The sequence below is a fragment of the Bombus affinis genome, chromosome 8 (genome assembly GCF_024516045.1).
Source record: "Bombus affinis isolate iyBomAffi1 chromosome 8, iyBomAffi1.2, whole genome shotgun sequence".
NCBI lineage: Eukaryota > Metazoa > Arthropoda > Insecta > Hymenoptera > Apidae > Bombus > Bombus affinis.
Genome location: NC_066351.1, coordinates 10224628 through 10237603, shown reverse-complemented (window position 1 = coordinate 10237603; position 12976 = coordinate 10224628). Strand labels below are relative to the sequence as shown.

The 12976-nt window shown below is 34.2% G+C and overlaps 1 protein-coding gene across 2 annotated transcripts in view; it reads right to left on the bottom strand.

Annotated features, from left to right (window-relative positions):
• The window catches only part of LOC126919317 (laminin subunit alpha-1), a 204722-nt gene that overhangs the window by 189909 nt on the left and 1837 nt on the right, over nt 1–12976 (bottom strand). The window lies entirely within an intron of this gene.

The following is a 12976-nucleotide window of genomic DNA, read 5'->3' as shown; positions in this document are numbered from 1 at the left end:
GATGAATTTGAATAATATGAAACGTGAAGAGATTAGGAAATGGTTATGAATAATGAAAAATATTAAAATATTAATATTAATTATTGACAATAAAAGGAATACTTTTATTCCGTAAGAAATTAGATATTTACATTGTTTAAAAATATCAGTGAAGTATCAAAGTGAATAATTAAATTTGTTTAAACGAAACTATCGGTATATATCTCTTTAAAATTATATTTCTGTCTTTTCGAAATGCATTGTAATTTGCAAACTATCTACTTTTATACCGGATTCATTTGTTATACTCCTGAAATAACAGTCTGTCAAGAAATAACCAAAATTACACGCGCGTTTTGAGGATTGCTTATCTTTCAACGAACAATGAAAGTGCGGGATGAAATCCATTAGTCAAGTGCATTGTGAATCGAGAAAAATGAAGATGTTATAGCCACAACAGCAAACAGGGATTATGGTGCCATGAACTGTGCCAGAGGGTGGCAAATCTCATAAATCATTTAGGCTCGGACGTAACGAAATAGCATGAAGATCAGGCTAAACTTACAGTAATTGATAACGAAGAGAAATCTGTGCTTCAAATTTGATTCTCACAAGAGGTCTGAATAATTGTTAGAAAAGATTCCATTTGTAAACGTCGCGTCTATCTTTAAGAACAATTATGTTAATTATAGAATATTAAATGAATGATTAAATTGTTTAAAGAAACATTTTAATTTCTCTAATACTAAAGAATTTTAATAACTCCATTGTTAATAAATATATCAATGGAACACAAATATTTGTTTAAACGAACGTTAAACTTTCACAAATTTTTACAGACAACCTTTTGCTTACTGAAATTAATTATTCGTTCCACTGAGACTAATAACTATTGAATAATACATTATATATTCGATATTTCGATATGGATAACCTTTTTTCTTCTTCGACAATTTTTCCATTTATGAATAACGAGAATAGAAAGGATGTAGTTTTCATCGTCTGTCATCTACAATCCTCGCTAATTAAGAAAACCGGTTGATTAATACAGGAATGGGATATTTAATCAAAACAACACGATGGGATACCGATATCACTGTACGATTTCTTTATAATATTCGTTTCGTGTGAAATTATTAATATTCACGTGTACTTACATATAAAGTACGTAATAGATATTTCAATTTTTCCTCTACTTCTGCATGCACGTAAATATAATTAAAATATCCATGTTCCGCCTCGTATCATAAAAATGTTAACATACAACACGGAATTTTGCATGCTGCACAGCTCCTGTAATCGACGAGCCTAAGCATATCTAATCCTATTTAAGCATATCGCGCACTATTATATAATAGTATACTTTCTCTTTTTACCGCATTACCTTAACCATGCATTGTATTTACCCTTTTCTAGATATTTTTATTTGATGATGGTATCTCTAAAATGCTTAATACACTATATTTTACGTAACGTTATTTTTGTATATTTTCAGCAATTATTGTAAAGAATGGAAAAATGTTTAGTCTCGTTACACAAGAATAGTATCTAAGATTTTTCTTTCACAAATTAGAAATTATCAAAATTGACATAAAATATTCGCCACAAAATGTCAAATAATTAAAGAAAAATTTAAATTACAGCACTTTATATCGAAATGTCAGAATCGCCTATCACAATTAATTGAAAAGTAAAAATTTATGTTAATCGATATTACATATCCAAATAATATAAAATGCGAGTGCAAGAGTCAACAGAGCGACTGATAACCTTTGAACTAGAAAGAACTGTAGTATTCTCTTTATTTTAACTATTGTTTTTTTCAAACTATCGCTTCGTACATGATCAAGTATGTCATATTTCTTTTTAATCCTTTATTTTATAGATTGTCTTTTGTAATCAATGTTTCACCCCTCGTAAATAACTCTTAATGAATTTAATTAATGAAACAGATTAAAGGAGTATAGAACGTAGAGAAAAGACACACAACATTAAAATTGAATCGTATATTATTTTGCCACGAAATAACCGATAAAATGGTGGTAAAGATTTATTACGGAAAATTATAATAAGTAGAATGAGATATTTCATCGAAATATAAAAGTTTCATTTAGTAAACTATTACTTATAAATAAAAGTATTTTACTATACGAGTATGTATATATGTAAAAAAGTATTTAAATAAATTATTCGGAGAAAAGGTTAATTTTAACGAAAACGATCCTTTCTTCTATTACGGACGTTTGATTATAAATTTATAATAAAAGATCTTTGTTCAAAAATCAAAAACAAAGCGAATTTAATAACAATTTAAGCAGAATAAAAATCCAAGTTATCCAAATTATCGAATCTTAAGAGAAATATGTAATTAAAAATTTGTATTTCATACCTCAGAAGCTTTATAACTTTATGATAACTGATTCTGTAAAAAATCCATAAAAAATTATATTTAACATTCACTGATTATACCAAGCAACAATTCAAATAAGAAATGTAAATGTACGAACATTCATTTCTTGCGAATGCATATCACGTTTCTTGGCTGTACAATAACGGCTGAGCAAGAACAAAAGGAAATGAAATAATCGAGACAATCACTGTTGCCGACCCTTCTATGCTCTCATATTTTACTAAATTCACACTGCAGGTGCTATTAAATTCTTTCATTCCCTTAATTTTTCTTAATTTCGTTTTTAATTGAGTTTCCTTATTTGCTTAAGATCATGTATCTTACGATACTCCGAAGAATTAAATAAGCATGGGTTCACTGATTAAATACTTTAAATCGAACGAAGTGAATTGTTTTCGTGTCGAATAATCAAACTGAATCGAAAACCCGCATGCGTTTAATTCAGGAATATTTAAATTGGTAAAAGGGTCACGTTTGAGCAAGGAACTATACGATCTTGGTTGAACATTCATTTTATCATAAGCGTGGGCGTGCCCTTGCTATGCTCATAATAAACGTGATTCCATAGTTGACTGCATCGAAAAGCAATTTCATCGAACCTTGTCCGTGAAACTGGTTCTTTTCATCAAACAATTACGTCGGAAATGGGAATTTTATGGTAGAGCTGGAATATAAAACATTTCTCTCTTATTTCACTGCGAGTATTCCTAAAGTAACAATAACATTCCTTAAAAAAAAAAATCGTTTTTCAAAATGTAATTTTTTCGCAAAATGTAATTTAAATTTTCAGTTTGATATTTTTGATAATGCTCGAATGTGACAAAATAAAAAATTTCTTAATATTTCGTTTTCTATTTCAAATACACCTTTTATGTAAGTAATCGTAATTTTTTCAAATGCGTGGATTTCTTAATTTTTTACTATCAATATATTCATATCATCGTATTATTTATATTATCGATACGAACTTACAAAATTTAGAGTGATCTTCTACGTACAGTTCTTCAAGTTAATTTTCTTAAAAAAGAAAGTTTACTCTTTGTCAACTGAAATATGGTGCCTGTAGGTAGGTACATTGTATACTTAGGATACAGTGGCATGTTCTGTAAGTTTACAATTCCCAACATGCGCAGTCGATGGATTTCTGTTTAGAAATATCTCGTGCAGCCGCATTCCCTTCAAAATTTGATGTCTGTTTGAATATTTAAACGAAGCTACAAACTCGTAATTGAATTAAACGAAAAACCCAAAAGTTGTATTTCATAATATTTATAAATGTATGAAATTCTTCTATATTCATAGTATTTCTATTTCTACAAGATCATTCTAAATCTTTCATAACGATAATTAATTATAAATAGCCCTATAAAATTTCTATTCATAAAATATTTATCATTTTCATATTTTTGATAATCAAATATCCATTCATTAATTTCAAGTTAAATTTATACGAAATCACACGAACAATAATATTCGAATTAACAAAAATCTGTATTCATAAATGTAGCTTTAAATAGCCACCAGATGCATACAATTGCAAACGCTCAACAGAATACGATCATAAGTACACTGCCTGCAATGATCATTCTAAAAAATAATTCTCAGCTATCATATTTCACGCTGGAAGAATTTGTTTGAGCAAACTGAAATGCCTTCACAGCATTTTTTCAAATATTTCCTCGTTCCGCATAAAGAACGTAAGATTGCAGGTATAACGTATCTACCATAGAGGCAACCGCGTGCAAATAATGATCAAAGAACAGTTGCGTGTACAGCAGTGGCAAAGTTGCTGCTGTATAAACAGCACTGCTGCAGGATATGGCAGTTTGTGCAAATACTAAGTTCCAAACTACACGCTTTCTATAGTTTCGAACACAATAAAAAGACACAGCACCGTCATCGAAGTTACATTAAAACTTTGACTCTGGTATAGTACCTGAACCGTAAAATACTTGGCTAGAAACACACTTTTTTAGTGGTTTCTGAACTCGTTGAGCCGAAAGTAAGGATCATTTTTCACGCAAATAAGGAGTAAAAAAATTCGGTCATCCTGTTGACGTGTAACATTTTCCTGGATTTTGACGATACGTTCTTTAAAATTTGGCACTCTTAATCTATTGCCGTGGCTTATTGTGTATGCATTTCAATTGGTTTGGGTTATTTGCTATTCGTTAGACCATGATCGTATAGAAAGCGGTAAAATTAGCATTTGGAGCATTGGCAACGACTGTGCCACCGCTTGTTTTACTATATTTCTACCGTTAACATCGTTGTCGGCCAAATGCAAAATCCTTCATTTCCATGGAAAATGGTGTTTATTTTCTACCTTAACCTTTTTTCCAAGCGTTCACGTGCAATTATTTTTAATTGATATCGCTTTTTTATGTCTATTGATCTATCTGAAACGCCAACTTCATGATCGATTGGCGACAATAATCTCGCAAGGGAAACAGTGACCGCGATGAGCGACATCGACGACGCTGGACCGTATGTGGCTCGAATCACTGTCCTTAACTTCAGCTGGAAAGTTCTTCCAGACAGCACGACGATCGATGCAGCACTCTTTAACCGGACAGCACTTTCGAAACATTGGAGAAATCTAAAAATGTGCCAGTGCAATTTTTTTTTTTACAAAATGGAGGAAAATATTCCGTTTAATTAATCTATAATGCATACACGTATCACATATAAATAAACGAGAATTGAAAAAAGAAAGAATCTTTTGCATATCTGATAGTTTCTGTACCGTGTTCAATTTTATTCCAAATACGTACACGCTTGCTCGACGACAAATAAATCTCGGAAGAGTGAACACGTTTTGACGAATCTTCCCACAGAAGGCGAATTCGATTTGATCGGGATGTCCGAGGTTCTAAGAGGGCAAAGTTCAAGGCGATCGCCCTTGTCACGGTCAAGCCTGGCATTCCCTTAAATACACCAAGGAAGGGCACGAGGCAGAGTTTCTCCCTGAACCCTCCAGCACGCCGGGCACGTACATACACGTCGGCAGTGTTACTTTGCATGCCCAGCGCGACGGCATTTAAACAGGAACAAAACGAGAGCGATATACGCAAGACGAGAATGAAATTATTTCGAGCGACCAGCGGTGATTTGCCTGCTCGCGACCCCGCAAAAACGCTGGATACGCGAGTGCCGGTGCTTTACGCGGAATATTTTAATCACCGTTAGATATGGCGCTCATAATTTCTCGCTCCTTTTTCTCACAACCGCACACGATAATACAAGCGAACCGAGACGCTGGTAATCTTCTGAGATATACTTCTAAGCCGTCCGTTTAGCGAACCAGGATCACCAAGATAGATTTCTATGAACATTTTATCTTATTTCTGCCTAGAAGCTGTTTGACCGCAAATAAGGGGCCGACTAGGAATAAGCGAAGACTGAAGTGATAAATTGTGTTCTACGGAGTAGATCTTTCGTTGAAATAATAATAGAGACGAAGATGAATTTAGTAAAACCTCTTTTAAAGATTTTGTATGATAGCTGTGACACTGACGAGAAGTAGAAAAAGAAATGGAAATAGATAGACATAGCCGAGAATCATTTTTATTACGAACTCTTCGATTGTAACAGTTAATGTTTAAGAAAAATTCTTCTTTACCAAGTATTCGTGATTTAACTAGAAGCAATGTTCTTTTGATCGCAAGAAAGAAACCTTTCGCAAAAAATTATGTTGCAAATAGCTAGAACATTAGAATTATCTCTTATTAAAATTGCACCTTATAAAATTTTTTAAAATCATACTAACGACGATCTCATTATGATTGTTACAGTTAATATTCAAGAAAGCCACGATCGCTTCTTCATCGAACGTTTATGTACCACACGATAGACCTTGCCACAAAATGAATTTTGTAGAGAAGAATTTGCGCACACTTTCTAAATTGCGTACTCTCAATGTACTAGATATCGTATTCGAAGATTCTTTCGCTACTATCGCAACTACGAGCAGAACATATCTATCAGAATTATTTTTCTTCCCCTTCCAAACGACCAGTTAAACAACCTGATAGCAAAGAGAACATTTTGCAACAAGTATGTGTACACTGAACCAAGCTTCCATCCGATCTTTATCCCCTCATTAGCTCGTTTATTCACATCCTACCAATACTTTGGTATTTATCAAACCACCAAGCTTTTCAGGAGACGCACGCCTATCAGAGATCATATTCGTCGTCAAATGAAATTAAAACATCGCGATCGAACAACCAGTGCAACGAATAACAATTAACTAACGCCGAATGGGCGCGAGAACCAATATCAGGAGATATGAGTGAATTTATAGCACGAGTCAGTAGAATAGCGCCGTTTGTACGGACATAGTTGAAACGAAAAACTCGCGGCTCCAGCCCATGTCTCGGTTAGCGATCGGGACAAGTATATACCAAGTGTATTGCACGATATCTAAACGGGCAGTCGGTGTTCTCGCAGAGGGATCATTAATTTAATTAGTTTCGGCGAAAGGGCGAATTTAATCGTTCGCTCCGGCGAATCGACGTAAACGCCCGGTTGTTCGCGAAACAGCGCCGTTTCAGACGAGGAGAGACCGTATCCTGTTGTAAAACTGTTATCGTACCGCGCGTTTAAAGACGAACCAATGATTTCACTCGAGTTTAAAATTCGTTCCAATCCATTCTCTGTTAGCCACGCTTCCAATGGCTTGTATGCCTCATTCACTGTATTTCAACCGTTATTTATGTCAGGGAAAGTGTATTTCGCGGATTTCTGAATATGTATATGTATGATACTATCGTTCATAGGCATCCAGACTGTCGACACATTGATAGATTTATAGTAACGGTATGTGAGTTTTGTCAAAGAGTACAAATTAGCAATTACAAGGTACACAACCTCGTTATGAAACTTATTGTAGTAAATTACCTTGTTAGGAAACATAGCAATAATATATGCTACTGTTTAAATGACAAATGAGTTTCATTTACTATATATTTTATCGTTTCTGTGGTAAACTGAAATCATATGTTAAACAAACTTCTAAAGTAATAATCGAGTAATATAGGAAACGATTAACTGTAAATTATTTCTTCTTGCTGATAAGTCGGCGAATTAAATAATTAAGAATGTCGTTAAAATGGCTTCAAAGTATCATAAAAATGCGAGTTTAATATTATAGGTGTAATTTACATACTGGTCGTATTAATTCAAGCAAAATACGTATCGTGAAATTTCAATTATCATTTTACGATGTTTGAGTAACGCACGGAAGATAATTAGACTTCGAATCAAAAAGGAGAAAATTACGAGCTTCCTTATAAGCATCGTAATGACAACGTTATACAATGCAAGCGTAATAAAACGACGAAAACCGCAATGATATACGACGCAACGCCGCGCAATTAACCCACATCCATCCATAAGTGCATTAGATACTATGTTCACATTAAACCGCAATTAAGTGTTTAATCGAAAAGAAATTACTGAAAGTCCCAAATTTTCCACGATCAAACTCATACGTTCATAACTTTTTACATTATTAATGTATATTTATATACAGTACGGTCTCTCTTATTCGAATTTCCTAATATCCAAACATAATACTTGCCAGTAATGGATGCCTTTTTTTTATATTTTATCAATGTTCAAATATAACGCAAAATTTCCTTTATTTGATCGAACGAACTCCGATTATAAGAATTTAGTATGAAACTATAATAATAGCGTTCTAACTATGGAAACAAAGTACGACAAAATTACAAAACTCGAAAGCGTGTAATTGCGACAGAACTAGCAAAAATTCACTGTGTTGGGAAAGGTACGATCACAGACATTACAAGGAGAAAAAATGATATTAAAAATTATCTAAGTCGCGTAGATTCCTCAGATGCTGGCAGCGGTAGAAAAACATTAAATACACTGCCCTAATGAAATGATTGCATTACGAAAAGGACGATAATAACGACGATTGTGCACAGAAATGGAAACGAAAGCGACAAGAAATGTTTTCTTATGTCAAAATATTCGTGGCATTTGAAGACCTTCGATAGTTCAAAGTACAAAAAGAACGTAACTCTATACAATTACTCATGTTGAAACAATTACGTGGCAGGAAACAGGATATGGGATGCATAAATATTTAAGGAAACCATCAATTATGCTCAATCTGTATTTGAACAAATAAAATATCATATCAGAAATGTGATTGTTCTATTATTCCAAAAATTCTAATATTCGTAGAATTTTGTGTTCCTGTTAGCTCAGATAATGCAGGCTCTAGCGTAATTAATTACGAAAGCTTATAAATCAATAGTCTTGTTCTCAATGATAAGGACAGCTCGATAACTTACAAGTTATGATACTGTTACAATTCTAACGACCGAAATACTGATTCAAATATATCGAATACAATAAACTCGATTAAACCATTAAACTATTAACCAAAAATAAAATATGCAAAATTGTATTACAAACGTAAAAAAAACGTCGTAAATCTTCTAAACGTTTGTATTACAGGAATATCGAATAACATTAGTGTTTCGCAGCCGCAGCAACAATTACCTCGTTTCATTATTTCATTAAACTCATCGCATTTTATGTATATCTCTCAATCATCTTACTTACCATAAAGAAGAATCTGGTTTCCTGGACAGCTTGCACCTCGGCAATCGTCTGTCGCGTGAATAATAATAGTAATAATAGTAATGATAATAATAGCTTGGAAGATATGCAGTTACGGTTTTACGTCGGCTATTGCATAGACATTAATATCGGGTGTAAAGAGAAACGATCAGCCCGATTAGAGAAACAGGAAGCGATACATGGGCGGGCCGACGAGTGCCAGCTCGATCTTTCGATATCTTGAAGATTCGATCGCGGCGGCGGCGGCGGCAGCGGCTTGCCAGAGCAACCGCTATCTGTGTGTATACGATCGATCGATCCCGCTTGACTAACCCTCCGTGAACGTTAATTATCGCGTGTTACTCTTATTTATCGTTCCACGAGGCAATGATAGTTACGCGGTTGCGTCTGACCCATTAAAAATGCCACTCTAGAGCACATTTTTCGGGAAATCATGAGAAAAGAAGATGATTACGAGAACGCAGTGATGCTGATGAACAGTTCGTTTGTTATATCTCGAAGTTTGACGTTATCTTCTTTTTTATTTCGTATTTGGTAGTTTTTAGACTTTTGTCTATTATTTTAATAATAAGAGGAAATTATTAGAATCGGATGATCGAAATATTAAATAGCAGAGGATTCTTGTAGTATATATGAACATCCGATGAACGTATATGATCATTTTTGTAGCACAAAAAGGGCTATATACAGGCTGACAAAAGTAACGATATTATGCATTCAGTTCGTATTCCACGTATTCATCGATAGGAGGATTGGAAGTTGATTAGGATCGCTGTGTAGGAAACTTTATGAACGTCAAATGGCTAATTATTGAACGTTATTCGTATTTATTGCTTTTCGACGTAGCGCGATAATTGCCAGTTTGCATCCGAGCTATTAAAACTGCAACTTTCGATCAAGTTTTTCGAGAGATGAAAAGAAAGTAGTTCCAAGAACAGCAAATTTTATTGCGGTAGTTTCTTGATAATTGCAACGCACGTAGTTTTAATTCTACAACATTTCTATTCAAATTACCTCTTATGTGCTTTTATACGTGTCCAATTAATAATTGTAACAATAATTAATACTTTCCTAATGCATTCCAACGAATATTTAAAATACTACAATATTCAAATTTTTGATTATCGAAAATAATATTTAAACAATAAGGTTTGATATAAATTTCTTACAAATGTTTAATACACGATATTTTTGGAAAGAATTTCTACACTCACAAAAGTATTTAAACAGTCGATTATCCGCTATATTAATCAGCCTCGATGTGTATTCGCCGAGACGATCTTTATTACTCATTATACTTATGCTTATTATTACTATTTTTCTTACTGGTAATAAATATATTATAATCTCTATACGAATTTCCAAATTTGTCTCAAATTGTACCAATATAAACATTACAGTCATTCGAGTAATTATCAAATTTTACATTCTTTATATTTTTCATATTCTTTACATATTTCGTTATAAGCAGCGCAATATATACACAAAAAGGTTTTATATAGTAACTAAATATTTATCATGACTCAGTGTACGTCCAAGTTCACGATCAAGGTGTCCAACATGTCCATCTTACCGGTCTCGTATCACCGAGCATCGGTGTGAAAAATAATCGATAACATTCGTCTTCGATCGCGTTAGATATCGCGCAAAGGATGCGCTCGCGTTCCACCCTATGCCGATTCGATGTAGTTGCTGCTAAATATAAAGCAAAGAGGCGGGAGGCACGGAATGTCCTGACACTTAATATTCTTGGAGCAGACGCGTGTTTTACGAGGTCGCAGTCGTTGTGATTCGTCTAAATACTCACCCATATTTTAAAAGACCACACCGCGAGCATTCGTCCACAAATTTTTAGAACGAGTTTGAGTTAAGTACACGCGCCAGTCTCGGAATTTCTATGAATTGACGATTGATTTTTACATATTTTTTACTTTATATTAAACTGCGGAATTATCATCACTGAGATGGAAATGGCGTTAAAACTTGGCGACCAATGACGTAATTTCGAAAAGTATGTTTAACGTTCTCAGTATCTTTTCTCGTATCAGATATACTTTTCCAACGAAAGTGTACACGGACATGAAATATTTTTCATGCTACACAAAAATACCAATCTACATGCTTCGCTGCTGACATAGTTCTTTCAATCTTTGAAGAATTTATGATAATAATCGGCATACCAACTTGCTTGATTTGTAATGCAAAATGTAGGTATTCGTATTGGATACTGCAAAATGATTTAATCGATAGTTTGCTTCTTTCCTTATATAACATGGTTGAAATGGTTAAAAATTCTTCGTCCAAATCGAGTTTCTAATAATTCATCGACTACGAATCTAACAAATTTCTATAAAACTGCCAGTGTGCAATTTTCTTCCTTATTCGAGTCCTTAATTGCCTCCTCCTGCTTTTAACCTAAGAGAAGCCTGTACACCTTGAAAACTGGGCCGTTAAAAAGGAGCTACAGGGGAGCTCTAGTTCAAACAAGGCAGATGTTGGTACAGACGAGACGTTGAAGGCTTCAATTAAAGGCGGGAGGTTAGAAGCTGCGGAAGTTATTACGGATATTACGCAGAAACCATTCGGTGGATGTTTAGAAGATTAAAGGTTCAAGGTTTCACGGAATTGATTACCGTAGGATATGGCTATAATGTGAGATGAAAAAGGAAACGGCCTATTAGAAGAGGTAGAAATATTGTCTATATACCTTCAAATGGAGCTATTTAAAATCTTTTGTATCTACCTATCCATATATATATATCTATATATATACATAAAAAAAAAGAAATTGTAAAATTACGTAATGTAGCTTATAACGCATAAGATCATACCTATTTCAATATGTAAAACAAACAAAAGTCCATCGTTACGATGTTACCTATCCTTTCGCCTACGACATTTGAAAAATACGAAAACGTACGTTTAAAATGGAATTTACGCAGAAATTGCAGCAGGATGAAATAAAAGCCTACACGCGTGCACGCTTCGGAAAAAAGCCCGTAAAACTGTCACAATAACTGTAAAAAATTATTCGCGTAACGAGGCGCACGCTTGAGCTGGAAGGAACGGGCGCAAATACATTTCGAAGGAATGATTTTGTACCGCGGCAATAAAAAGCTTCTATCTTGATCTCGTCGAGTGCCGTTGCACTCGCCTGTCTACATAACATCTGAGACATTACGGGTAAACGGCGATTCATGTGCATTATGCTTAGCGTGTTGTGCAAATCTACGTTATGCAAATAACGCTGTATCACGTCACTGGTCTAAATCGTAATCTGTCAAAAATGTATTAAATCGAGTAATGAGTTCGTTCACCTCTTTCGCCTGTTATAACACCGCTACCTGGCAACAACGGTGGCACGACTAAAAAGAAGTTTCAAATTTGCTTTTATCGGATAGAAGGTCTACATTATGTTTCTATCTTTATCACGTAAAACGGTAGGTATATTTATAATTCCATCAATTTGGCGTCAGACTGCAAAATTATTACTTATATCGTTATCAACCTGGCCTTAGTTTAACAATACTGATTCATCAATCGTTTCGTGATGCTACGAATGGAAGGTATTTTACTGTACTGCTTTCGTAGAGACTCAGGAAGATTTCTTCGTAAATTTTACGGAGTATTTCCTCTCAAATTCACATACTTTCGAGCTGTGCCACTATCGATGCCAAAATAGCGACATAGCTTTTCTAGGAATAGGAGGAAAATGTTACTTGTGGCATTTAGAATTCAATTTCTTTACGTTCGAGCAATATAAACTCATAAGAGGGAGGCAGAGAGAGAGAGAGAGAGAGAGAGAGAGAGAGAGAGAGAGAGAGAGAGAGAGAGTTTAAAGCCGAATTTGCTTTGCTTCACTTTGGAGCAACACAGAGGATCAACGCTGCTTTCATCCTTCGTGTTCAGTGAAAACAAAGTGAAACAGTGTGAAGTTTAAATTTCGCGCGGTTTGATCGAGAAGAATTC